We start from the raw sequence: 26,048 nt of genomic DNA on the forward strand, positions 1-26,048 counted from the left end.
TGCAGAAGGTACAGAGAGCATTGCATTGTAATTATGATAGCAGAATACAGGAAACATTACCTTTAGTAGACTAAAAACCTTTCTTGTTGCATAACTTAGTGTAAATCATCTGCATTGATAAGTATGGTATTTCTAATTTTATGGGCATTAGATGAATATACAAACAGTATTGTAGTGGTCATTTTTTGGGGGAATAAAATTGCCACAATTTGTCTATTGGGCTTCTTCTTTTGTTTATAGGTTCATAAGTGGTTACTAGACTATTGGCCTAACAGGCATTTTAAGCCTAGCCAAGTTTACCAAAACATTGCTGATATGTATCAATATCCTAATGAATTTTAGGCTTGTAGACGTCAAGCGTTCACAGGCTGCCACTGTCAATAAGAGACATAGGTGCCAAACCAAGGATTAATTTGCCATTTCCCATCCCGTGGTCCAAGTTATCTTTGAATCCTATCTTTGAATAGGATTAGGGTTGAGCTTTCCATCACATGGGTGGGAAGCCTGTCCCAGAGAATGGGTGATCTTTGAAGAATATACCTGTCCCTCTAGCATGTCTTGTTTATGGTTCAGACAATGTTTTTGTCCTTAGAATGATTATGTCTGATGATATTTGTTTTGCAGATCTGCAACAAATCTGTCAATGTGGAGTCGATAGGTTAGGCATACGTCACCATGCAGCAGTCTGTAGGAGACTAAGTACAGGGATAGTGCTTTGAGAAAGTCCGCTTAGGACTTGTTTACTCCCTGTATTCTTTTTGTGAATAATCTCTGCGGTCTTCAAGCTCTTGTAAGTGCCTTGTCAGGTATATGCCAAAGGGTGCATTTACTCAGTGATTCGCCTTATGAGAGCTGAATACAAGCAGAAAAATTTAACTCCTTGGACCTAGAAGCCACGTCATTACTTATTTTCTCACCACAGCAGACGTAATGTTCAAAGGTCAGATCCCTGACCACTGGGTCTGCTTTTAGGGGTGTATTATCAATGTGGTAATTTCCAGGGGTGGTACATCCATTTTAGTCCGGTATGCACTGAGTCTGTTGATTTAATTTGCTGAGGCAACCCATTAATACTTGAACGTAGGAAAGATTTTGTGTACTTTTTCCAAGTGTTCTCTTTGTCTGTAAAGGCAGATGAACGGCCTTCTGGCTGTAGTGGTTGTCATGATGTTGAATGCAGGTACACACATCTTATGTACCTTGTACCAAAAAGTGTCCTGTGGAACTTTCAGTCCTAATACATGTATCACAATGGAGCTATATGTATGTTTTTAAAAGCCTTACTATGTAGTCTTCATCTTCTTTTGCCCTGTCTGGCACCTGCACTTTTCCAAAGGGGAGGCACAGAATAAACTAATATACAAACTCCTTGGCAGTAAAACCATCTGAGCACATGCAAGGTTCCTGGACTGACTGAACTCCATTATCTCCAAATAATTCACATATTCCAGTTACCTCTGTGAGTGGCTGTCCTTATGTTGCTTCAGGGCAAGACTTTAAATATTTTGTGTTCTCTGGAAATAGTAGCAATTAGTTTAATAGAAGTGGAAGCTAGGTTAAGAAGGGAAGTGATGATTAGTGATCAGCAGTATGGTTTCATGCCGGGAAAGAGCACTACAGATGCGATGTTTGCTCTGAGTGTGTTGATGGAGAAGTACAGAGAAGGTCAGAAGGAGTTGCATTGTGTTTTTGTAGACTTAGAGAAAGCATATGACAGGGTGCCTAGAGAGGAGTTTTGGTATTGTATGAGGAAGTCGGGAGTGTCAGAGAAGTATGTAAGAGTGGTACAGGATATGTACGAGGGTAGTATGACAGCGGTGAGGTCTGCAGTGGGAGTGATGGATGCGTTTAAGGTGGAGGTGGGATTACATCAAGAATCAGCTCTGAGCCCTTTCTTATTTGCAGTGGTGATGGACAGGTTGACAGACGAGATCAGACAGGAGTCCCTGTGGACTATGATGTTTGCAGATGACATTGTGATCTGTAGTGAGAGTTGGGAACAGGTGGAGGAGACCCTGGAGAGATGGAGATATGCTCTAGAGAGAAGAGGAATGAAGGTCAGCAGGAATAAGACAGAATATATGTGTGTGAATGAAAGGGAGGATAGAGGAATGGGTGAGGATGCAAGGAGTAGAGGTGGCGAAAGTGGATGAGTTTAAATACTTGGGATCAGTAGTTCAGAGTAATGGTGAGTGTGGAAGAGAGGTGAAGAAGAGAGTATAGACAAGATGGAGTGGGTGGAGAAGAGTGTCATCAGTGATTTGTGACAGACGAGTACCAGTAAGAGTGAAAGGGAAGGTCTACAAGATGGTAGTGAGACCAGCTGTGTTATATGAGTTGGAGACAGTGGCACTGACAAAAAGACAGGAGTTAGAGCTGGATGTGGCAGAGTTAAAGATGTTAAGATTTGCACTGGGTGTGATGAGGGAGGACAGGATTAGGAATAAGTATATTAGAGGGACAGCCCAGGTTGGAAGGTTTGGAGACAAAGCCAGAGAGGCACGATTACGCTGGTTTGGGCATGTGCTGAGGAGGGATGCTGAGTATATTGGGAAAAATATGCTAAGGATGAAGCTACCAGGTAACAGGAAAAGAGGAAGGCCTAAGATAAGGTTTATGGATGGGGTGAGATAGGACATGCAGGTGGCTGGTGTGACAGAGCAAGATGCAGAGGACAGGAAGAAATGGAAACAGATGATCTGCTGTGGCGACCCCTAACGGGAGCAGCTGAAAGAAGATGATGATGAGTGTAATAGATTCATAGGTATGATTGCCAGATTTTGACGTACTAGTCTTCAAGAATCTTGATTGTTGTAATCCCATGAGGATAATTTCTACTTACAGTACACAAATCAAGATTATTTTTGATGGGTGTCAATGACAGATGTCATCTGATTGTGAGGGGAAGTGTAGTTCACAAACCTGGAATATATGTGATGTATATGTGGCATTTTTAATATGTTGAGCATCACTTATCTGAGTGGCTCAGCAGGTAGCACACACACCTCTGATGCTGGAAGATCAAAACACTGTGGGTTCCATTTCCACACCAGGTGCATGAATTAGTTTTCTGGTAATGATCTTGTAGTGCAGCGTAAGAAGTTGCTGCATTTCTGAATCTGCATTCCTTCAGATGAGATGTTATACCAAACTCCCACCTGTTTGAATTGGTGGTTGCTGAAGTGGATGTAAAAGATTCCATAGCACTTATTAAAATGAGTAGAGCTTTATGTGTTCATCATTAGTTCACCGCTACAGTAGCCTTAGCTGTATGGGTTATAGTCTGTCTAGGATATAACAGCTGCCAGCTTCCAAAGAATAAGGGCACATTCTACACACCCAGACTGCTGAGAGTAAGAGCAGGGCTGGAGAAAGTCAGTGGTCTGGGCATGAAGCCCTTTAGAGCTTTCCTCTTGCATGCATTCCAGGATCAATGGACAGCTACATTTCTCCATTGCTGGGTAAATAGTTCCCTTCAGGAAAAAAAATAATTCCACAATTAATTTTATATCTACGACAGCAATCTTCTAACAAGAATTATGTTCAAAGGTAGGTACTAGGCTGTTGGCCCTTGGGCCTATATAAGCCTAGCCAAAAAGGTACCCTGGCTTTCGCCACCCAAGAAAATTATTTTCCTGTGCCCCTGTCAGGCAGAGCCACAGAGGTGATCCCCAGGGTGAATTTCCTATTTCCATCCAATCATCAAGATTTTTCTTGAAGAGTGCTAATAAGGAGCTTTGTTTGATATAGATAGGTAGTTTATTCCAGAGTATGGGAAGTCTCTGGGACAGGAATCTATTCCTCCAGCATGTTCTGTTTATTGTGGTGACAAGGTTTAGGTCCCTAGAGCGTGTTGCTCGGAGGGATTGGGATTTCTTTAAGTGGAGAATGGCCAACAGCTCTGGGTTTGACATAGCTTTGTATGTTAGGCAGAGATCGCCTCTGAGTAGGTGATATGCGACGGAGCAAAGCTGGAGTTTTTTGAGACGGTCTGCATAGGGCATCTGTTTGAGGCCGGTAATCCTCTTTGTGTGGTATTTCTGCGACCTTTCCAGTTGTTGTAGATGTCTTGTGAGGTACATACCAAAAGGGGCATTGTACTCTATAATGGGTTTAATGAGTGACAAGTAGAGGGGAACAATGACCTCTTTTTTTCCTGGATGAGAAACCTTTTGGATAAGGTGTGCCACATAGAAGGATTTCCTGACTAATGTGGCGATGTGATTATCAAAGGAAGACTACTGTCTACCTGTGTCCCAAGGTCTCTTATCACACTTTCAGTGTTAAGTAGACTGCCACCTATGTGGTAGTTCATGGGTACAGAGTTTTTACCAAAGGGGATGACAATGCAGATTTGGTATTGAGCTTGAGGCCATGGCTTTGACACCAGGCATCTGTCTCAGTGAGGCCCTTTTGTAGGATGTCCAAATTGTTAGGAGTTTCGATTATGGCTCCTAGCTTGCAGTCATCTGCAAACTTTGTTAGCCAAAGACCTTCTGTGTTAGCCTGTTTTTCAGAAAAGTAGATACCAAACAGGAGAGGACCCAGGACTGAACCCTGTGGCACTCCACTTGTCACTAGTCTAAAGTTGGATTTGGAGTCTGCTACTTTCACAGTGAGGGTTCTGTCAGTGAGCCAGCTGGCAACCCATCTTGTGACATAGGGCTTTATACCTAGTTTAGTGAGTTTATCTATAATTCCAGAGTGGGGGATGGTGTCAAAAGCCTTGGTGAGATCTAGATAGGCTGTGTGAACCACCTTACCCTTGTCTATGGCTTTGTTGACTGCTTCAAAGAAGTCTATCGGGTTTAGGAGACATGATCTGCCTTTTACAAACCCGAACTGGGTGGGGTCCAGAGTTTGGAGATTACCAATGTCTTTGCTTATAAGTTCCATGATGATATGTTCCATGGCCTTGCAGACCAGGCTCGTTAGGCTAATGGGGCGGTAGTTCCTGGGGTCCATGATGGCTCCTCCTTTGTGGAGTGGGATAACCATCACTGTGCGCCATTCAGTGGGCACAGAGCCTGGTATGAGGCTATGATTGAACATGGTGCTTAGGTGGGGTGCCAGTTCATTCTGCAGTTTGTGTAGAGCGCGGCCTGGGATGTTGTCAGGTCCCATGGATGCTGTGTTCTTGGCTTTGGAGAGTGTTTTTTACCTGTGCAGCCGTGATTACAGGAACTTTACATTCTTCCGGTATAGAGATGGGCCTTTTAGGGAGTGAGAGGGGGATAAAGTTAGCACTGAACCTATATGCCAAGATGTTGGCAATATCAGTTGGTTCTGCTGTAACTCAGAGCAGATCTGAGTGTTACCATTGAGATTCTTGACATAGCTATAGAATGCTTTGTGGTTGTCTTTAGAGTCAGTGGCAATTTTTTTTTTCATAACTAGCTTTGGAGGATTTTATGAGGGATCTCAGCTTCTTACTGAGGCTGACCAGGGAGTTCCTCCAATCATGGGATTTTACTCTTTTTTTTTGCAACAGTTTCTTTCTTCTGCTGTAGAGTTTGTTTATGGCAGGGGACCACCAGATTGGCTTACTTTTTCTGGAGAATAGCATCTTGGTTCTGTTAGGGATAGCACAATCCATGCACTCATGTAAGTGCTTATAAAGTGCATTTGTGTAGGATTCAGCAGTCGTACCTCTATTGTCCATCTGCATGGGTGTTGTGAAGTTTGCCACTTCTGTCTTAAGAAGCGTGAAGTTGGCTTTGGAGAAATTATTTACGGTGGTATCCTTAATGAGGGGTGGGGGTGGGATGTGGATGTCTAGGGTGATTAGCTTGTGGTCGGATCTGACCAACGAGGAATTGACCTCTGGTGTGAAACACCGGTTGCCCGTGTTGGTAATGACCAGGTCTAGGATATTGTTTGCCCCTGGGGGTGTATTTGTGCTTTGAATTAACTGTCTTTTGGACTGTCACATAACTTCTGTAAGTTAAAAAGTGTGGTTCTTTTACTACTTTTAGTGTAAATTTTTGGTTTTCTAAGTTTTACTCTATTTTTTTATTAATAATTTTATAAATTATTTTTAGGGAGCTGGGGCAAGTGTATGGGCTGTGCTTGTCACCATGTTTTTCTGGTGAATTCACTACTTTTTTATACTTTACCGTTTACTTACTGCTGCTTCAAGTTTCTTTCTCACTTTAGCCATCTAACAGCTTATCATTTGTTTTGTTCTTTCTTCCTTCCTTCCTTCAGTCACAAAAGGAAGAAAATTTCCTGACATCCTTTGCCTCTTCAGCAGGCTGTTAGTTTGCCTTAGCCTTAGATGGGTGAGCAGTGGGTATTTCTGGATCCAGAGACTACTCATCTTCTGCTGGTTCCTTTCATGTAGTCCCTTCAGCCACCATGGCTTGGGGGTTAGACACATCCTGTGCTGATACTGGAGTGTCCTTGGTGGGCATGGCAAAATTACTGTTGTCAGTCTTGGATGTAAGAGTGAGGAATGCTTCTCTGCCTAGCTGGACTAAGATGCCTGTTCCCTGGGGTGATGTCCTTAACCTGAGTTGGTCTGCTTCTATGAATATTACAGTCAGAAAGAAGCAGAAAGTTAAACATTTATCTTCTGTCACTATTATTTTAGACAGGGAAAACTTATTGGGCTTAGTTCTGGCTTATTACCCTTCTCATTCTGGATCTACTGGTAAGAAAAAAAGGAGTTCTTCAGTTTCTGAAATTCCCAGTGTGATGAACAGGGAACACATTTTCGGAGAACAGGGCACACAGGTGAGGTGACAGTTCACTCTGTAGTTCATGTAGAACACAGCCAGAGATATTGTCAGGTCCCATAGAAGCTGTATTCATGGCCTTGGACAGTGCTGTTTTAACCTGTGCAGCAGTAATACTGGGTGCCTGGCAATCTACTGGTATTGTGACTGGTCCCTTGGGGGGGGGGGGGGTAATGTTGGCACTGAATCTATCGGCCAGTATATTGGCAATATCTGTTGGCTTGGTATAGGAGGTACCATTGTGCAGTAGCTCAGAGCAAATCTGGGTATTGCCGTGGAGATTCTTTACATAACTATAGAAGTTACAGTGACGGGGCTTTCAACCTTTTCATGTAAGTCACATTTTGGAGGCTCTGGATTTTCTTGGTTAGAAACCTCTGTGGCCTCTCCAGTTACTGCAGGTGTCTGCTGAGATATATACAGAAGGGAGCACTGTATTTAGTTTGTGGTCTAATAAGGGTCAAGTACAGTGGCGTTATAACCGCCTTAGATGCAATGCCCTTATTTATGAGATGCGCAATGTTGAAGGCTCTCCTTACTACTGTGGACACATGGTGATTGAAGTTTAGATTGTTGTCAACCTGTATTCCTAAGTCTCACATCACTGGGTTTGAACTTAGAGGGTTGCTATCCATATCATAATTAGCAGGGACTACTTCTTTGCCAAAGGGAATAATGAGGCATTTTGCTTTTAGTTTTAGTCCGTGACTTTGGCACCAATCATTTGTCTGCATCAGCCTCTTCTGTAATATGTTTATATGGGGGACTCAATGATTGCACCCAGTCTGCAGCTATCTGCAAACTTGGTAAGCTACAGGCTATCTACTCTTGCCTGAACCTCAGAGAAATAGATTCCACACAGTAGAGCGCCAAGTACAGATCCTCATGGTACCCCACTGGTAACTGATCTACTGGTAGAGGTAGACTCCCCAACTTTGACAGTGTGCACTCTGTCTGTGAGTCAATTGGCTATTCATCTAGTGACGTATGGTTCAATCCACATCTGGGAGAGTTTCTCAATGATCCCTGAGTGGGGCATTGTGTCAAAAGCCTTGGCTGAATCAAGATAGGCAGTATGTACTGCTTTGCCCACATCCAGGGCTTTGGTGACTTTCTCAATAAGCTAGATCTACCCTTGACGAAACTAAACTGGGTTGGGTGAAGAGTTTGAAGGTCACCTGTGTCCTTTTTTTATCAGCCATACCCCATTATGATTCTTTCCATGGCCTTGCAGATAAGGCTGGTTAGACTTATGGGTTGATAGTTTCCTGGGTCTGTTGATGGACCTCCTTTGTGCAAGGGGATTACTGTTGCTGTTCTCCACTCTGGTGGAGCAAAGCCAGTGCTCAGTGTATGGTTAAAGAGAGTGCCAAGTGGTTTCCACTAGGTCTTCTTTTAGATTGTTTAGTAAGCAACCTGAGATGTTATCTGGTCTCATAGAGCCCATGTTTTTGGCCTTGGAGAGCACTTGTACGATCTCTTCCTTGGAGATACTTAGTAGAGGATTGGTGTCAAGAATGCTTTGGGGTATGGCTGGTGAGAAGATGGGAGTGAAGTCATTGCCAATTCTGTCAGCTAACAGGCTGGCAATTTTCTCAAGTTCAGGGTGAGTGGTATCATCCAATATAAGTTCAACACACAGCTGGACATTCCTCAGTTCATATGTGCATAGGTGCATACTAGGATAATGATTTCTAGTGCCCTTATAAGCCTAGCCGTGCAACCCAAATGTGACCCACAAATTTGATTTTTATAGGGGGTGATTTACTGACTGCCTCTGTCCATCAGAGACATAGGAGCCAGACCAAGGGTGAATTTCTAATTACCCATCCATTGGTCCATGTTGCGCTTAAGTAGGGATAGGGAGAAACTTTGCTTCACATGGATAGACAACCTGTTCCAGAGAATGGTTCTTCCTTTCCCCACCTGCAAGAAGAAGAAAGCTGTTAGGGATGGTTTGGGTGTCAGGCCTACTCTTCTTTGCACCACCCACCAGTGGGTGACTCTTTTGTAGATATGGTTCCAATGACTGCTCATCATTTTCTACAGGTCACTCTGGTGTAGCATCTATTACCACTAAAGACCATGGGCTAGACACATCCTCTGCAGCAGAAGGAATGTCCTCAGTGGGCAATGAAGAAACACTCTTGTCAGTCTTTGGGAAAGGAACAGGTGAAGGTCTACCACATAAACAGGAGGGGGAGCCTGAGCCCTCTTTTTTTTCTAGGGAGTCGCCCAGGCAAAGAAAAAAAAAATTAAAAATATGGCTTCTCCTGTATCTATTTCTATGAACAAGGAAGATTTGCTGGGATTTGTTAATGAATTCATTTTTGCTTTTACTTTCTCTAATTTCTCTTTAAAAAAGAAAAGAAAAATAATTCCCCTCACTTTTTGACTTTGCTTTTCAGTCAGAAGAGCAGGAACTGAAGGGAGAATGTTGTGCTTCAGGTTTTTCTTCATAAGCTGAGGATAGTGTTACTTCAGATTTCCCTCCAGAAATACATATAATTTTTCTGAGACTAACTAAAATGAAAGAGGTATTCCAATGGATACAAATTTAAATTTCCACTTCCCATCATAGTTATGTTTTCCACAACCTGCAGCTGTCCCTCCTGTTTTATGACAGCTTGTAGTTCCTTACAGTCAACTCCTTGCTCCTAGAAAAGCTGGTGGGATATGCAGAGTACCTCAGACACACTAATATCTGTTTATAACTCTACGGCAGACCCTGCAGTGATTTCCTTATCTAAAACTGCTTCTGTTAAACAGATTGCAAATGCTACCCCCAGTCCCTCTGACAGATTTTTGGAAGAATATGTATTCTTCAACCACTTTAACTTCCAGAATTTTAAATTGCTAGCTCACATGTTAAAGTTTTTACTTCTGTCATTTGAATACATGAAAAAGTTAATTGAACCTTCCTTCGTTTGAGGTAAAGAATTAATTGAGTTTGTTTTCTCCTGTAATTAAACATTCTTTAAAGTGTTCCTATGATTCTGCTGACACTGTTACCGAAGCTGCTATTTCTGCATCAGACATGAAAAGATTTGCTTGGTTATGTTCTCAGAATTTACCAGATGATGTTATTTATTATTTATTTTACATTTGTTTACCAGGAAAGTCCAACTGGACATGAGTCCTTTTTCAGTGGACGCCCGGGGAGAAAAGCTCCAGTATAATACAGTAATATAGTATATTAAAAAACAACATAATTGAAACGTATAGAGTACATCAAAACTGTAAGACATTAATATAGTACATTAATAAATTGAAGTAGCAGCAGCATATTATACATTGTGTGAAACTGTAGTTATGAATAATGTACAAAGCTATTAGCAGAGACAACAATTCAAGCTGAGAGCCCATGTTGAAAAGTCTGGGTGCCCCAGATAATGATTTACTGGGAGAAATGAGAGTTCAGATTTTCTGAAGTGGTGAAGTATAGTGGAGGATGAAGGGTAAGAAGAGGGATTGAGGAGCAGTGGGGTGGGGGAGGGGGCTTACCATAGGTTGTTACAGGAGCAGAGCCAGGAGTTAGCAAGGTGGGTTTTTAAAAGCTTTTTAAACTGTTTGGAAGTGGGAGTAGTCACTAGTGAATTTGGCAAGCAGCTCCAAAGTTTGGAAATGCAGTAGGAGTAGAGAGTCTCACCTGCTGCGTTTATTGCTTTGGTGACTTGGAGAAGAAGTTTATTGTTGGAGCGAAGGGATCTAGAGGCAGAGTATGGTTGAATAATATCTTTGAAGGCAGGGGTCTTTTCTGGGTGGTGGAGAATTGTATGAGCTAAAGTTAGTTGATAAAATTGAAGGAGCAAATGCAGTTCAAGCCAGTCAAGTTGTCTGAATGACAGACAATGATGTGACTTGTAGGAAGTATTGGTAGCAAATTTTGAATTTTTGTTGTAGCAGGCTTCAAGTTTGGCAAGGTCAGTTTTGCGGAGGTTTGTAAGGATAGGGGATGCTTGTAGGAGTGTTGATAGAAGGTGTGTCCTGGCTATTGTCTTTTTAGTACTGCTTGTTAGAAATTGGTTATTTCTATATAGGAGGCAGAGTTTCTTGTGAACATTTTTGATGGTGTGGTCTATATGGAGATCGAATTTCAGGTTATTGTCAATTGTAACCCCAAGCGGTTTGGTATAGGGAGTAGGAGTGATCATGGTTTTGTTTTTAGAGAAGATGTGGAAGGTTGAAGAGGAAGATGTATTATTAGTGGGGTAGAAGAGCTTAAGTTTTGTTTTACTGGGATTTAATATAAGCTGGGAGTTGGTTAACCAGGTTTCAACAGACAGGAAGGAGTCTTGGGTGATGGCTTGAGGGAGGAGGCAGAGCAGATCAAGGTAGAGTCGTCAGGGTATTGAATTATATTGGCATTGGGAGTGGCAAAGTGAAGTTGGTTGGTAAAAAAAGAGAATAGTATAGGACCAAGGATGGAGCCTTATGGTACCCCTATGATGACTGGGAGGAGGGGTGAGAGGGATTGTTGCCAACGGACGACTTCTTGTCAGTCAGTAAGTAGGTTTGAAATCAGGTGATGGCAGTATTGCTAAGGGTATGGGAGGTGAGGACATTAATAAGTTTGCAGTGGTTGACCATGTCAAAGCCCTTTGGTAGATCTAGGAAAATGGCTGATACAATTTGGGAGCTTTTTCTGTACTGATTAACTATGTTTGTGAAGGATAGCAGTGCAGTTGACGTGCTATGTGCAGGGCAAAAGCCATGTTGTGTTTGATATAGGAGATAGTGAGATAATAGGTATTCTATAAGTTGGGAGTGAACTACTCTTTCCGGGATATTAGAGAGGGGGGAAAGGATGGCAATACGGCGATAGTAAGTTCACAGGGGGTACCGCCTTTGTGGAGGGGCAAGTTGTGTGAGATTCTCCATATATTGAGAACATAGGCTTCAGTTAGTGATCTATTTATAAGTATGATTACTGGGTAGGAGATAGCATCTGAGGCAATTTGCAGAAAATCTGCCAGGAGATTGTCAGCAGCTACAGTGGTTGGTTTTAGTTTTTTCAGTCAGTAATGTTTTGCTATATGGTTGTGACTGGTGTTAACTTGAAATGATTTGAGTTGTTTTGTGGGGGAGTGTTTTGGCTTGGTTCAGAGGGGATAGGGTTAGACTTAGTTTGGTTGTTGGCTAGGGTTTGAATGGATTCTGTGAAATAAGTGTTAAATTGGGTGGCAATATTATTACAGGTGTTAACTGTTGTTGGAGTGGGGTAGTAGTTTTACCAGGTTGCAGTAGGTTGTTAACTGCAGCCCAGAACTTTTTGGGGTTATTTTGATGTTTGGATTGGATTTTGTGGTAGTAGTTGGCTTTGTCAGCTTTAGTTGATTTTTTGCTTTGTTTCTAAGTTCAAGGAAATGCTGCTTAGTAGTGCTGGTTGTGTTCTTATGGAACTGTAACCAGGCATTGTCCCTAGCTTTGAGTATAGATCTGGATTCTTTGGTTAGCCAGGGTGCGTAATTGGCTTTGATTCTAATGTTTCTACAAGGGGCATGGGTGTTGAGAATATCAAGGAAGATGTTGTTGAAGGAGAGTACTGCCTCTTCCAAGGATAGTTGTTTAAGGTGTTCCCAGGAGCAATTTTTAAGGGCAAAGATAAAATTGTTAGGACGAAATTTTTTTCTGTTCCTAATTGTATGGAAGGTGGTTTGATGTGTTGGATGGCTGCAATCTCTTAAGAGAAAAGTTGGGCAGTGGTCACTCAGATTGTCGAGGAGGCAGCCTGAGTGGAATAAGTGGGGAGAATTAACTAGAATCCACTCTAGTAAGGATTCACACTTGGAGGTTTTGTCGGGCTTGATGGGAGATGTGATAACTTGGGCAAAGCTGTGCACATTGAATTGATGTGTGCGGTGGGAGTGGGAGAGCAACACAGAAGCCAATCAGTGTTAAAGTCTCCCATTAGGATGGTCTCTTGGGGGGCACAGAAGTGGTACACCACTGAAGTAGGTTTTTCAAAAGGGCAATGTTATTGCCAGGTGGTATGTATCCACTTATTATATTTGGGTGTTTTTGATGTTAATGGTTAATCTGGTTAGAAGTAGTTCAGCATTTGCTGAGTCTGGGATGATGGTGTTGAGGATGATAAGTGATAGGTGTTCTTTATATAAGATAGTGATGCCACCTCCTTTTTTGTTTATTCTATCTTTCCCTACAATATTGTAGTTTGGGGGAGTAATTTCATTGTTGTTGATGTCTGGTTTAAGCCATGTTTCTGTTAAGGTGACTATATCTGGGGAATAGTGGGATAGTACTGCATGTAGATTGTGAGTTTTATTGGCTATGCTTCTTACATTTATGTTGAAGAGGAGGAGGAGGGATGATTTGCTTCTTTGGTGAAGTAGTGTAAGGTTGAGTTGAGGTGTGTTGTTGGGTAGTGGTTTATGCATAGGTGTGGGACCTGGATTGAGATGGATGTCACCTGCGAGTTTTAATTGTCTTGGTAAGTGATAGAGGAGTTTGGGGAGTTTGTATAGGAGTTTAGAGAATTTCAGGGAGCTTGCAGAATTAGTTAGTTGTAGAAGGAATTTGAGTGTGTGAAAGTCTGTGTTAGTGGTGTGGAAGAGGGTAGGGGCGATGTGTACTAGTTGTATATTATGAGGTGGTGTAAGTGTTAAGGTATGAAATGGGGGAGGAATAGTGTGTTTCAGGGGAGTCTCGTATGAGGAGAGGTTGTATAGTAGGAGTAGAACAGAATAGGAAGTAAGGAGGAGTAGAGTTATTTTGAGGGATGTCATACTTGAGAGGGTTTTGTATGGGTCTTGTGAGTGATAGTAGTATGTGTATTGTGGGTTGAGGGGTGATGTGAAGGGGAAGAGAGTGGTTGTCTTAGATGGAGCAGTGGGAGGGACTGGGTTGGATTGGTGGATAGGTTGTAGGTGTGGCCTTGGTTAAGTATTAATGTACGAGTAGTGGGGTGAGTGGGAATTGGCAGGGTAGGGGAGTGGAGTGAGCTCAAAGGGTGAATGGAGCAGGTTAAGCCATGAGGCAGTAGGCGGCAGAGTTCAGAAAAACAATCAGCCATGCCTCGTATAGCAGGTAACATACCTGTGATGCAGAGGTCTGATTAATGCTACCCTTGTCTTTAATAAAGAAAAACAGGACTGCTTAAGCTAAGAAAAATTATGTCCTGTTAGTTTGGGTAGAATAAGACTAAGCATAGTGTTTGGACAAGAATATGGGGTGGGTTCAAGAGGGAGCTAGCGACCATGATGTGGGCACGCAGAGGCGTCTTTAACATATAGTACTAATCGGCTAAGTTGTCCGTTAAAATAAGGAGACATACACTGCTGCTTGGCTATATTTTTCAGGGTGCAGTTCTTCTAATTGTTCCCTTCTGATAGGAGTAGGGTGGACTTCATTATCAGGAATGGATTTAGTTGCAGGGTTTGCATAGTTGTGAGTATCGGGAACTGTAAAGGGAGAGACAGAGAAAAGTTACTAGGTGGAAAAATAGGACTAGGAAGAAGGATCACTGCGGAAGGTAGAGAGAGGTACGGGGATAAGCATGGATATAGGAGAGGAGAAGGGGGAGGTCTGGGTTAGAGGCAGGATGGTTAAAAAGTAAGAGGGTTACTGTGACAGAGCACAAGTGAATAACAACTTATAGTGGTACTATACAATTCTATTAAAGCAAAAATGCATGACCTAATAGATGTACGTTATTAATCCAAATTAACAACAGCACTTCTTACTATCTCAAATCGTTCAAGCTTTAGAACATGAAAAAATATCATAACACCTTACAAATACCTAAAATTCAGTGTAGTAGTAAAATCTTGTGTTATCTGACTTGTACGAGCAAAACATGGCATTTCACAAATATGTGCATGCATGGAATCCATTGCTCTAAGGTAAAGCCCTCACAAAGAGCAATCCGCTGGCTCACGTAAATAATATAGGTGAGCAGATGACAGATATGGGTATTTCATAGCAAAGGTAATCTTAGATTAGGCAGGAAAGCCTTATTCTAAAACAAACTGCACTTTTTATATACAACGCTTTATACGATGGCAGTATTCTCTATCATACAACAGTATCCACTGCTGCACATGAGTATTTATCAAAATTTCTAGCAATAAGTACACTCACTCAATCAATAATGCCTTAAATGTAAAAGCAGACCATTTAAGTTGTCCTTACTTGCATGCACACATCGTCAAAATGCCAGGAGTCCCTGTTAGTTATACGCTAATTTTGAAAATAGCGCCAAGATGTTAACTACCCTAAGTAAACTCAGGTATGATGTGGGTTGATGGAAGAGGGATCCCAATGAGGTGAGCCGTGAGGCAGTAGGTGACGGAGTTCAGAAAAACAATCAGCTGTGTCTCATATAGCAGGTAAGATACCTGTGGTGCAGAGGTCTGGTTAATGCTACCCCTATCTTTAAAAAAGAAAAGCAGGACTACTTAGGCTACGAAAAATTATGTCCTGTTAGTCTGGGTAGAATAAGACTAGGGATAGTGTTTGGACAAGAATATGGGGTGGGTTCAAGAGGGAGCTAACAACCGTGATGTTTGCACACCGAGAGGCATCTTTAACATGTAGTACTAATCGGCTAAGTTATCCGTTAAAGTAAGGAGACATAAACTGCTGCTTGGCTACAGTTTTCAGGCTGCAGCTCTAATTGTTCCCTTCTGATAGGTGTAAGGTGGACCTCCTTATCAGGAGTGGATTTAGTTGTAGGGTTTGGACGGTTAAGATGGATTTTAAATTGTCACCTGGATAAGGAGGTCCTGAGTGGCCCTTCTGCAGGTGATCTCCTTAAAATTTTTGATGAGAGCGAAAAACTGATTCAATGGGTGACACAAATCTTTCAACCTTCCTTTTTAAAGCAAATAGAAATGTACTTTCTACTTCAGATTCCTTTATCAAGAAGTGGTTTAATCAACAAGGTGTTAATAAACAAGATTTTAGAAACCAATGGCAAGGAAATTCCAAAAAGAAAGGGAAAGTCCCATCAAAATCAAGGACAGTCCATAAAGTAAGAATGACTGCATGTTCAGCACCCTCACCCCCATTAATCTCTGTATTTCTCTTAATCTATGTCTTCCTCTCTGGCACCACATTATGTTAAACAAATATGTTCTGAAAGTCATTCAGTAGCAGTACAGCTGGCATTGAAACTCTCTACCTCCTTTTTTGCGGGATTCCTCCTTGCCAGGTTTCCAATAATGAAGAAACGTTTTCCTTACAAGAAAATTAGCTTTATAAGCAGGGACAGGAAATGAAGGAAACTGTCAACTTAAGATCACAAGTAGACAAAGAGATGGATTCTTTGGTGGTGAAGTTATCACAGCATGTACTTAATGAGGCTCAGAAAACAGTTCTTAACAAGGGGCTGTCTTTTATTCTAGCCCTGCCATTATGACTTAATGAATTTGTGATAGACATTAGACATTTTGCAAGGAACGTGGTGCTAAAGAATGCATTTAATAGCACAGGCAATAATGCTGATGAAGGCTCTATTAATATTTTTACTAAACCAAGTACATTTGTTCCCCTACCACATCCTATAGTGGAGACCTTTGTTAATGTCTGTGAGATTGAAGTAGCAGAAATATGAAACAATAGTAATGGCCATGTTATTTATAATTTGATTGTGAAAGAAAGGCATGCTTTGCAGAAGCTTGCAAATAACAATAATATTGTGATAAAAGCTGACGACAAAGGTAGAGCAATAATGCTCATTCATAAATCCCACTATAATAGGAAAATGCCTGATCTATTTAATGATAGTAAGACCTATAAGAAAATATCAAACTATGAACTGAACAAGATCATTAAAAGAAATGAAGAAACTTTGTATGATTTACTGATGACACATCATTACACAAGATTTGTATGGGTATCTTGTAGTAACCCATCCCACTATACCAATCATCAAGAGTCTTCCAAAAATGCATAAAGACATGAAGGATCCACAAATGTGCCCCATAGTCTCGGGTAGTGGATTGATCATAGAGCCTGCCTCCATCTTTATTGAGAACTGAAAGAAACACTCCCAAAGTCAGGGACTGTATTGAAAGACACCCAGCATTTTTTAGAAACTCTGTCTTCATGCTTTCAAACATTGGATGGAACAACAGAATTTGTTATGGTAACAATGGACATGAGAAGTCTTTTCATGGTTATCCCAAGTGATTATGGGATTGGAGCCATATGAAAATTTCTGACTGAAAAGAAAATCTTTGATAAGAACTTGATCCTGCAAATATGCTATCTAGTGAAACTGGGGCTGGAGAATAATGTTTTGCTCTTTGGAGAAGAATATTATTTACAGAAATGGGGTGTTGCAATAGGCACCACATGCACTAATAGTATTGTAATGGCTGAATGGGAAATAGAATATGTGTTCAGTGATGTGAATGAATGGAAGACCTATATTTTGTTTTATAAGAGATTCATGGATGATGTATTCTTCCTTTGGCCTTTGTTGATTATTTGAGGAAAACAACATCATTCTTGGACTTTGACTTCAACAGTTCAAAAGAGAAGGTAGACTTCCTTGATGTTACACTTCTAAGAGGAGTAGATGGTATACTGAATACACAGATATTCAGGAAGGATTGCTGGAAAAATCGTCTCTTACACAGAACTAGCATGCACCTAGAACTTGTATTTTCCCCCATATTATCAGGAGACAGTTTCTCAGAACATCCAGGTTATGCACTAATGCCCCATTTGATGGCACTTCCTTGTTCTGTCCATCAGTTAAGGACATGCTTACCCACAGCGAGCAAGAATAAAAGACACTGTCTGCCATAAGAATCAGGTTTTCTACCCCTCAATGCACCTTCTCAAAAAAACAACGAGATGGTAAGAAGATGTGATTCCATAAGTCTCAGGGGCCTTTCCAGGATTCAAGTGGGGAAAATTCCTGCAAAGGCAGAGGAGGAAGCTTTAATGGTAGGCATCGCTCAAGGGCAGAGGGGGCCCCCACAGAACCAGGGCTTTAGAGACTCCTTTTCAGATAGGCCCTATCAGCGCTTATGAAGCACTGCCTGACTGTCCAACTCTGGAAGCAGTCAGGGGTCGATTCTCTTTGCACCTGGACAAATATCACAAAAGATTCTTGTATGCTAAGAATAATATCCGGAGGTTACTACATACTATTTTCCCTTCTTCCTCCTCATCAAAGGAAGAAAGTTGCTGATGTTCCACCCAGTCAGGGAAAGGATGCAGCATAAGAAATTCAAAAGCTGCTAGAATAAAAGGAGTCATCCAAAAGGCCCCACCAGATAGGATTCAGAACTTGCTCACACTTCTTTTTAATGCCAAAGAAAGCAGGGGGTTTCAGACCCATTTTGGATCTAAGCAAGTTAAACCAGTTTGTAAAGAAGGCAAAGTTCCAAATGATCATGGTCCAGTTCGTCCTACCTTTTCTGCACAAGCATGATTGGATGTGCTATATAGATCTCCAAGATGCATACTATCACATAAAAATAGACAGGCAGTCCAGGAGACCTCTACCTTTTTGGCCAGGAGCCAGTTATTACCAGTTCAGAACTCTGCCCTTTGGACTCACCAAAGCCCCCAGGGTGTTTACCAAATGACAGTAATAGCAGCTCACCTGACACTCAGCAGAGTCCAGGTGTTTCCATATCTAGATGATTGGCTTTTCAATGGCCCATCCAAGCATCAACTTCAACAAGCCGGGGACTATTTGCTCCAGATTTGCAACACCTTGTGTATCTTGATAAATCTTGTCAAATCAAAACTAGTCCCAGTACACAGCCTGGAATTCATAGTGACTTTTTTGAATGGTACAACTCAGGTAGCTGTCTAACCTCACCACCGCATTACATCCTTAACACAACAGGTTTAGACTATACTTTCTCACCGTTCTCCTCCAGCAAGATTAGTGCTAAAAGCACTAGAATTGATATCTGCTGCCATACTACTATTTCCCTTAGCACACTTCTTTATGCAAATTCTTCACTGTATTTTAGCTGTACAGTGGTTCATTCTTTTTCAGCCCCTATCCTTTCCTATAAGACTTACTCCAATTTGCAAATGTCATGTTTGTTGGTTGATTCAGTCCAACTATCTTTTTCTGGAGAGACGCCACATTGACCACAGATGCTTCCCAACTGGAGTGAGGGGGGCATTTCTTGGGAAGGACATTTCAAGGGATGAGGTCCCCTCTAGAGACCAATTTGCACATCAACATCCAAAAGATGAGAGCAGTTCTTCCTAGCGTTGCAGGCATTTCGAGATGCTCTCCCTCTGGGACCTATTGCAATTCAGATGGACAACATGGTTTCTATGATGCTCATGATTCCCTTGATGAGACTTCACATGAGGAAAATTCAGTGGTATCTTAGGTCAGTCTGGGCTCATCAACAACACTCCTTATCTTTTCAGATTGTAGTTTTGGGGGTTGTATGAAGGGAGGTACTGTGGTGGGTGGACCAGTTCTCTCTCAGTCCAGGTCTCCCCTTTTCCCTTCCTCCTCCTCTTAAGTCTGTCAGAATAGATTCTTTAGACTTTGCCTAGGACAGTGTCAGAAAAAGTGAAAGTGCAAGATCTGTGGAACAAACAGGACAGGCAAACAGCACACAGCACTAATAAATGTTCTGAAAGCCTTGAATCATGTCTGGTCTCCAGGACCTCTGCAAGTTTATTTATTTATTTATTTATTGACATTTGTTAACTGGGTTTGTCCAACTGGGCTTGTGGCCCATTTTCAGTGGAGACCCAAGGAGAAATGCTCCAGTAGTACATTTTTAAACAAGTACAATTTTAAACAATATTGATATAATAGCAGTTATAGCAAAAAGATTCACATTTGTTGGGTTACATGCATAAAGTTAAAGTTGCATTAAAAAGAAGCTTAGTAACATAATTTACGTTAATATAGTTCAATAGGTCAACAATAACATTTTTTGTTTGTATAAAATTGTGCAAATGCATAGTAGATACATTGGAGAGAGAGGTGTAATGAGGTACTAAGTAGGGACCTTTTGAGGATACATAAAGGGAAGGAAGACTAGGTGGGGTGATGGCAAGGGCAGGTCCTGGAAGTGAGAAAATAAGCTTTTAGTTCATTTTTAAAGTGTGAGGTATGGGAGATTGAACGTAAGTCAAGGGGAAATTTGTTCCAAGCATGGGCAAGAGAGTGTTTGTAGAGTAGCTTGCCTACTGACCTTTTTGGTTGGTAGACATCAAGTAATTGTTGGTTATTAGTTAAGGCTCTCTTAAACTTTAAAAAGCTGGCCAACTTGATCATATCATTGGTATGACATAACTCTAATAGCTGTACTTTCCATACATTCTGTTAAGTAGTTCACAAAATCTTACCTATCTTATCTATCATATTCTTACTTATATTTCTGTATCTTCCATATAATATCTTTCCATTGTCAATTTTCTTAAAATGTGTATAATTATATCCCTTTCTAAATTTTCGCCAAACATATCTAACTAATTCTTGTACATACAATAATGCATGCTCCATAGATTCTTCATAGGGTCAAAGGAGCATACTGTTCATCTTTGCATACTGTACACACCCTTTCTACTTTATCTGCCTCTTTGCCGATAATTTGTTCAGCATTAATCTCCATGAAAAAGTATTGCTTCAAGTATTTTTTTAAACCTCTTTTGCTTTTGTGCTGAGACTCTTTTCTTCCACATTTGAACTTTCCCTTCATTTCACTTAATAATTTTGTTCCATTATGTTTCTGTACCACTGTCTTCTTTCTGTCATTCTATTCACAAATGTTAGTACAGTAAAATCTTGATTATCCATCAGGGGTCTGGACCGAGGCCATGACGGATAAGAGAAAAGATGGATAACAGAACAACTACTTTAAAAATTATGCTGTACTGTAGATTAAAAAGAAAATTACAGTACAGAAGCAAGCAAAAAGAAACAACAAACAAATGGTATAGATATTTCTACAGTATGCACTATACATTTATTATATATATTTTTATTTTTTAAAAAGCTGTTATTTTTGGCTGTTTCATTATTCCACACACTTTTTTAGAAGCAATGCTTCTGATTTTGCATAAGAGTAATACTTGTGTGGCATCTGCTTCTTTTGCACCTCAAACCACTCTGTACACTTTGATAGCATCATTTCAGCTTCACTGTGACTGATTACGTTTGATGGTCTGTCGGTAGCAACTTCCTCCTCTTCGGATTCAGAGTCCACCACAGTTGCATTTTGAATTAGTTCATTATCATCCAGGATTTCACGATCAGTGTCCATTTTGTCAGTTTGCAACCAGTTGTTTACTTCACATGTTTTCACAACTTGGAACTTTTGAATACACATTCAACATCTCGGTCTCATTTTTAATTGAATCAAAATTTGATTAACTTTCTGTGAATCCGATATAGGCCATAACTTATGCCGGCCTGTTTCTAAAGTTTTAACTGGCAGATCATTCCAGGCTTCAGCAACATTAAAAAGTGCATCTTTAATGGTGTACTTTTTCCAGAAATCTTTTTTGAATAAAACCCCTCCTATAATTGCTTTTCATACTCTCAATTGTGCCTTGATCCATTGGCTAGATGAGTAGTATTGTATTAGCCGGCAGAAAGTGACACATTATTTTGCCATCATCGGTCTTCAAATCACATATGGGATGAGTGGGCGCATTGTCCATCAGTAACATTGCTTCTTTCAGTAAACCCAGCAGTAACATGTGTGATTTTACACCTGGTACAAATATTTTAAGTAACCAAGCATTAAATATTTCTTGGCTTATCTATGTGTTTTTCTGTGCATTTTACTTAACAGACATGGCATTTAGGTTTATGTTTTTAAATGACTTAAGCTTTTCTGATTTTCCTATGACAAGCAATAGAAATTTATAGCTACCACTTGCGTTGGTGCACACCATTACAGAGATGCGATCTTTTTGCAACTTAAATCCAGGTGCCAATTTTTCAGACATCGAGGACAAAGTCTTTTCAAGAAGAGCCTTCCAATTAAGGCCAGTCTCGTCACATTTATATACTTGGTCCCTAACCAGACCTCAGTTACCTATTTCATTGTGTAGTTTCTTGCAGTAAACAGCAATCACTGTACTATCTGCACTCAGCTTTTCTCCCAGAATGTCCAATTGTGGAATACTATGGCGGATCTTAAATTTTTCCAACCATCCAGTACTTGCTTTGAATTAATGACCCACATCAAGTTTTTTATAAATCTCAATAGCTTTTAAAACTGTTACATGTTCCAGTAGTGGAATTGCTTGGCTTCATTGTTGAGCAAACCATTGATACATGACAATATCCAACTGTTCATTTTAACATGTTTCATTGTTTTGTGATTTTTAACATTACCATCGGTAGTTTCCATTTTTGACACGTTTTTCAATGTTGCCGCCATCACACCTAATACTGTTCTTCCTGTTCCGTAAATTGAAGAAATACATGAATCACATTTGCCATTTCGTAAATGTGTAATAATTTATTTTTGTGGCAATTCCCAACACCACACGCTTATGTTTATCAGCCACAACAATGTATCGTATGTACTGTAGATTAATTATAACAAAAGAGAAAAGCTGAAAGTACTGTAGATTTCAAAACAGTGGTAGGGAAGAACACTAAGTGCTAGCACAAGGGATAGATGTACCAATGTGTATACGGCGGTACAGTACGTGCATACATAGTATGTGGTAGGTGCTGGCGTGTGCATTTTTTTTTGTCCCTGACGCTTAATAGAGACTGACAGTTAACTGAGTGACAGATAATTGAGGTTTTATGTGATATAATTTAATATTTCATCATATTCCTCTGTACCCTCATTTCCATACCTTTTCTTTCTTTTACCCCAGCTTCACCTCTTCCCATATACTTTTATATTTGTAATATTTACCATTTCTTGAATTTGCCATTGTAAATGTAAGATGCACCATATGATTTATTAAAGCTAATTTCTCCTTTAAATTCTCACAATACCCTTTTCTTCATCAGATTTAACACTGAGCATCAAATACTTCCAAATATTATATCCAATAATTAATTTTCAACAACTGAAGAGCCTTTTGAAACCTCTTTTGTAGGTGCTGTGCTAAGCAGAATTGTTAGCTGTAGTAAATCAGCAGCTGATAGCTACTGTAATATTACTTACTAGACCTGCTACTTTAAGTTACTTGACTGTATCCATATAAAGGAACATACAGAAAGGGTGTTAATACCAGAAATGTGGGCTCATTGCTTCTAGTTTTCTTAACTAGGCAGATGCCATGTGGTGACATATGTATTACAGGGACCTATACGTAGCAAATGTCATGATTTATGCTGTGGTATCACTGTCTGACTCAACAAGATCAGGCTTTATTTTGTTACCTCACGTGCATACTGTGCTTTAAGGAATTACACTTTCTTAACATGTAGCTGTTTTTCTGCATAGCTGTTAAAGATGCATGCAACTACCACTGTTTGTTTTAATACCCTTTTTAAGCTTAACTTCCATTCTAGGAGTCAGACTGCCTGTAGAGCATCATTTGCAAAGGGCACTTACTCCATACCCCAAATGTGTAAAATAGAGAATAGCACTTGTCTTCAGGCAACCATGCATAATATGTTAAATTCATTTTTGATGCATTTAAAAAGCAGAAATCTCATAGTGCTTGCCTGATTAAAAAAAAAATGAAATTATTATATCTGAAACAGTCAACATAGCCCATTACATGTGCAGACACATGCATAAGCACATGCACTTGCACACCAACACAGTCTTTATTTTGTGACTTCTTAAAATGTGTGTGTGTGTGTGTGTGTGTGTGTGTGTGTGTGTGTGTGTGTGTGTGTGTTCAGATTGCAACCAGAGATGAAATGTATGTGAAAACAAGGACGAGGAATCCTGCTGTATTGTCCTTAGCAGTGAACTAATTGCTACCCTGGAAGGGTGGAAGTGTTGAAATGGTTTTATGGCTTTCAAGTAATATACCACACCTTATCAAAGCTCTATCTGTGTTTATGGTAACATATATGTGCAAGATTCTGGTTCAGTTTCTAGTAAAGGGGGGATAGTATGGGAACCAGAAGTCAGATGACCAGATGTATGTGATGTCATTCTGTAATTCAGCTCTGAAATGATGTTTTAATACTAGAAGAGACAGAAGTCTCAGAGCAGTCTGTTTTTGAAACCTGACATAGAGGGATCACTAATCCACTTGGTCTTGCCTTGCTTTAGTAAGTAACCAGGGAATAGTAATTATTTAGATCAGTCAGGAAAATATAGTGGGATTAGTTAAGTACTGTTTTTCTGCATCTGTATGACTCTATTCATCTGTGTTATTTAAATATTTCCTGTGATTGAAACTCTAGTGTTTATTGTACATAGATAGGTATTTTCATGTTCTTTTATTATTAATTATTAGATATATTTAATCCTTTCATTGTAGCTGGTTTTTTAGAGACTGTTTTAACCTTTGAGATTACTTATATCTATTTGGTGATACTGTGGGCACTCTTACTGCATTGGTCAAACACTACCATTTGTATTGGTATTAATTTCACTCAGTATAATTAGGTGCTCTTGTAAAAGCCTTAGAGTAGATGACTTTGGATTGTCCTGGTGGCAGTATCTATCTTATAGTTTGGGCAGAGCAGCAAAGCTAGTAAATCTGTGACAGCCTTTCCAAGGTGTGTGTGTGTGTGTGTGTGTGTGTGTGTGTGTGTGTGTGTGTGTGTGTGTGTGTGTGTGTGTGTGTGTGTGTGTGTGTGTGTGTGCATGTGTGTGCATGTGTGTTTGTGTGTAATGGTATGTCAGAAATTTTGAATCTATAATTATAAATCATACTTAAAGTGCATTGTCACACTTTTAAAATGCTTTGCTGCATCACTTGAGTTAAGTGCTGCACTGCATTAGTCCTTTCTTATTCTTATTTATTTAGGCCATGTTTTTAATAAAAAAGCTTTTTAATTTTTAGTGTTTCCCTCTTCCATAGACTTTATTGAATGCATTTCTGTACCCATGCAGAATGCAGCCATTAAATTCAGTGGACACATTTCACACTTTACCTAAATTGATATAGTTGAGCTTAAAGACCATTTTTAATTGTCACTGCCATCAGCATGGGTAAACAAATTTAATGAACACTTCTTTCTAAAAAAATGGAGAGGGGAAGACATTCGCCATTGAAGTGAAAATGCTGATCTGCACTTTATGAGCACATAGGGTGGTGCAAAAATGCAAAAGGTTAAGTCAGGGACTGTGACAATACATTTTAAAAACAGTATTCATAAGCATATTCATTTCATTTCTATCATGTTGCTGTTCCATAAATTTGGCAAGTAGGCACATTTATATGTTCTATAGCAATGTATTATGTTTGGGTGTGACTGAGAAAGGCAGTCCACTGATTAAACTTTAAGCCATGCATAAGCAACTTGTGGAGTAGGCCCGCAGTTTGTAGATAACTGGATACTAACTAGGTAGATAAATATATTGATAAAGAACATATATGTAATTAGTGGCTTTATTGGCCTGAATGCATTAGTAAAAACTTGTGAAATGTCAGTGGTCATTCAGAAGCCATGTGGCTGGTGCACTTGTATATTCTTAGGGGGTTATTTGCATATTTCTCATGGGCATCCTTCAGAGGAGGTTTAAGGTAATACATGGTGGAGGCTGTGATTTGCTTATTTCTTTTTATTGTTTTTATTTATGTGGGTTTTCTGTATAACTTTTTGTACTTGGTTTGTAGCTATATATAGATATGATGCAGTTTTTTATAAAATAGTGATTAGGTACATTGCTTATTACTGGTTCACTATAAGCACTGAAGTAACAACCTTTGATTTGTCTGTAGTTGTTTTCATTTATTTTATTATTGCAAAGTATTTGAAACTTAAGTGTCATATACATTATCATGATACTGCAGCAACAATTATCAAAAAGTACTAGCATCAACTTGAAAACTGTATGTTTAGCTGCCTTAAGGAGAGTTGTGTGATAGAGGCAGGTGCACTTATGGGGTTCTTTCGCTGTAATTTAGTTTTTCTTTTTGTGTGAGTAATAAATTGTGACTGTTTGTGTCTTGCTATGGGCTTTGGGAGCAGTTTGTTAAATGTTTCTCCTTCTGCAGTTTTTTAAATATCCTTTTCCATTTCCATTCTGAAATACTGCATGATGTGTGTAGTTTTGTTATGCATGATACTGCAGGATGACTTAATTGTATATACTCAAGTGCAAGTTGAAAAATGTATGCCAAAAAAGTGGTCTTAAAGGGGGGCAACTTATGCATGAGCATTAAGGAATAATGTAATATTACGTATTATACTGATTATACATATTATTACTTTTAGGTGAGAAGTTAATACTTCATGGT

General features: G+C 40.0%; 1 protein-coding gene across 5 annotated transcripts in view; it reads left to right on the forward strand.

Moving 5' to 3' along the window:
* Nucleotides 1-26,048, forward strand: part of CAMTA1 (calmodulin binding transcription activator 1) — a 2,166,856-nt gene that overhangs the window by 1,632,631 nt on the left and 508,177 nt on the right. The gene's annotated exons all lie outside the window — the stretch shown is intronic.

The sequence above is a fragment of the Protopterus annectens genome, chromosome 14.part0 (assembly GCF_019279795.1).
Source record: "Protopterus annectens isolate FY-2018-M chromosome 14.part0, PAN1.0, whole genome shotgun sequence".
In the NCBI taxonomy this organism is placed as follows: Eukaryota; Metazoa; Chordata; order Ceratodontiformes; family Protopteridae; genus Protopterus; species Protopterus annectens.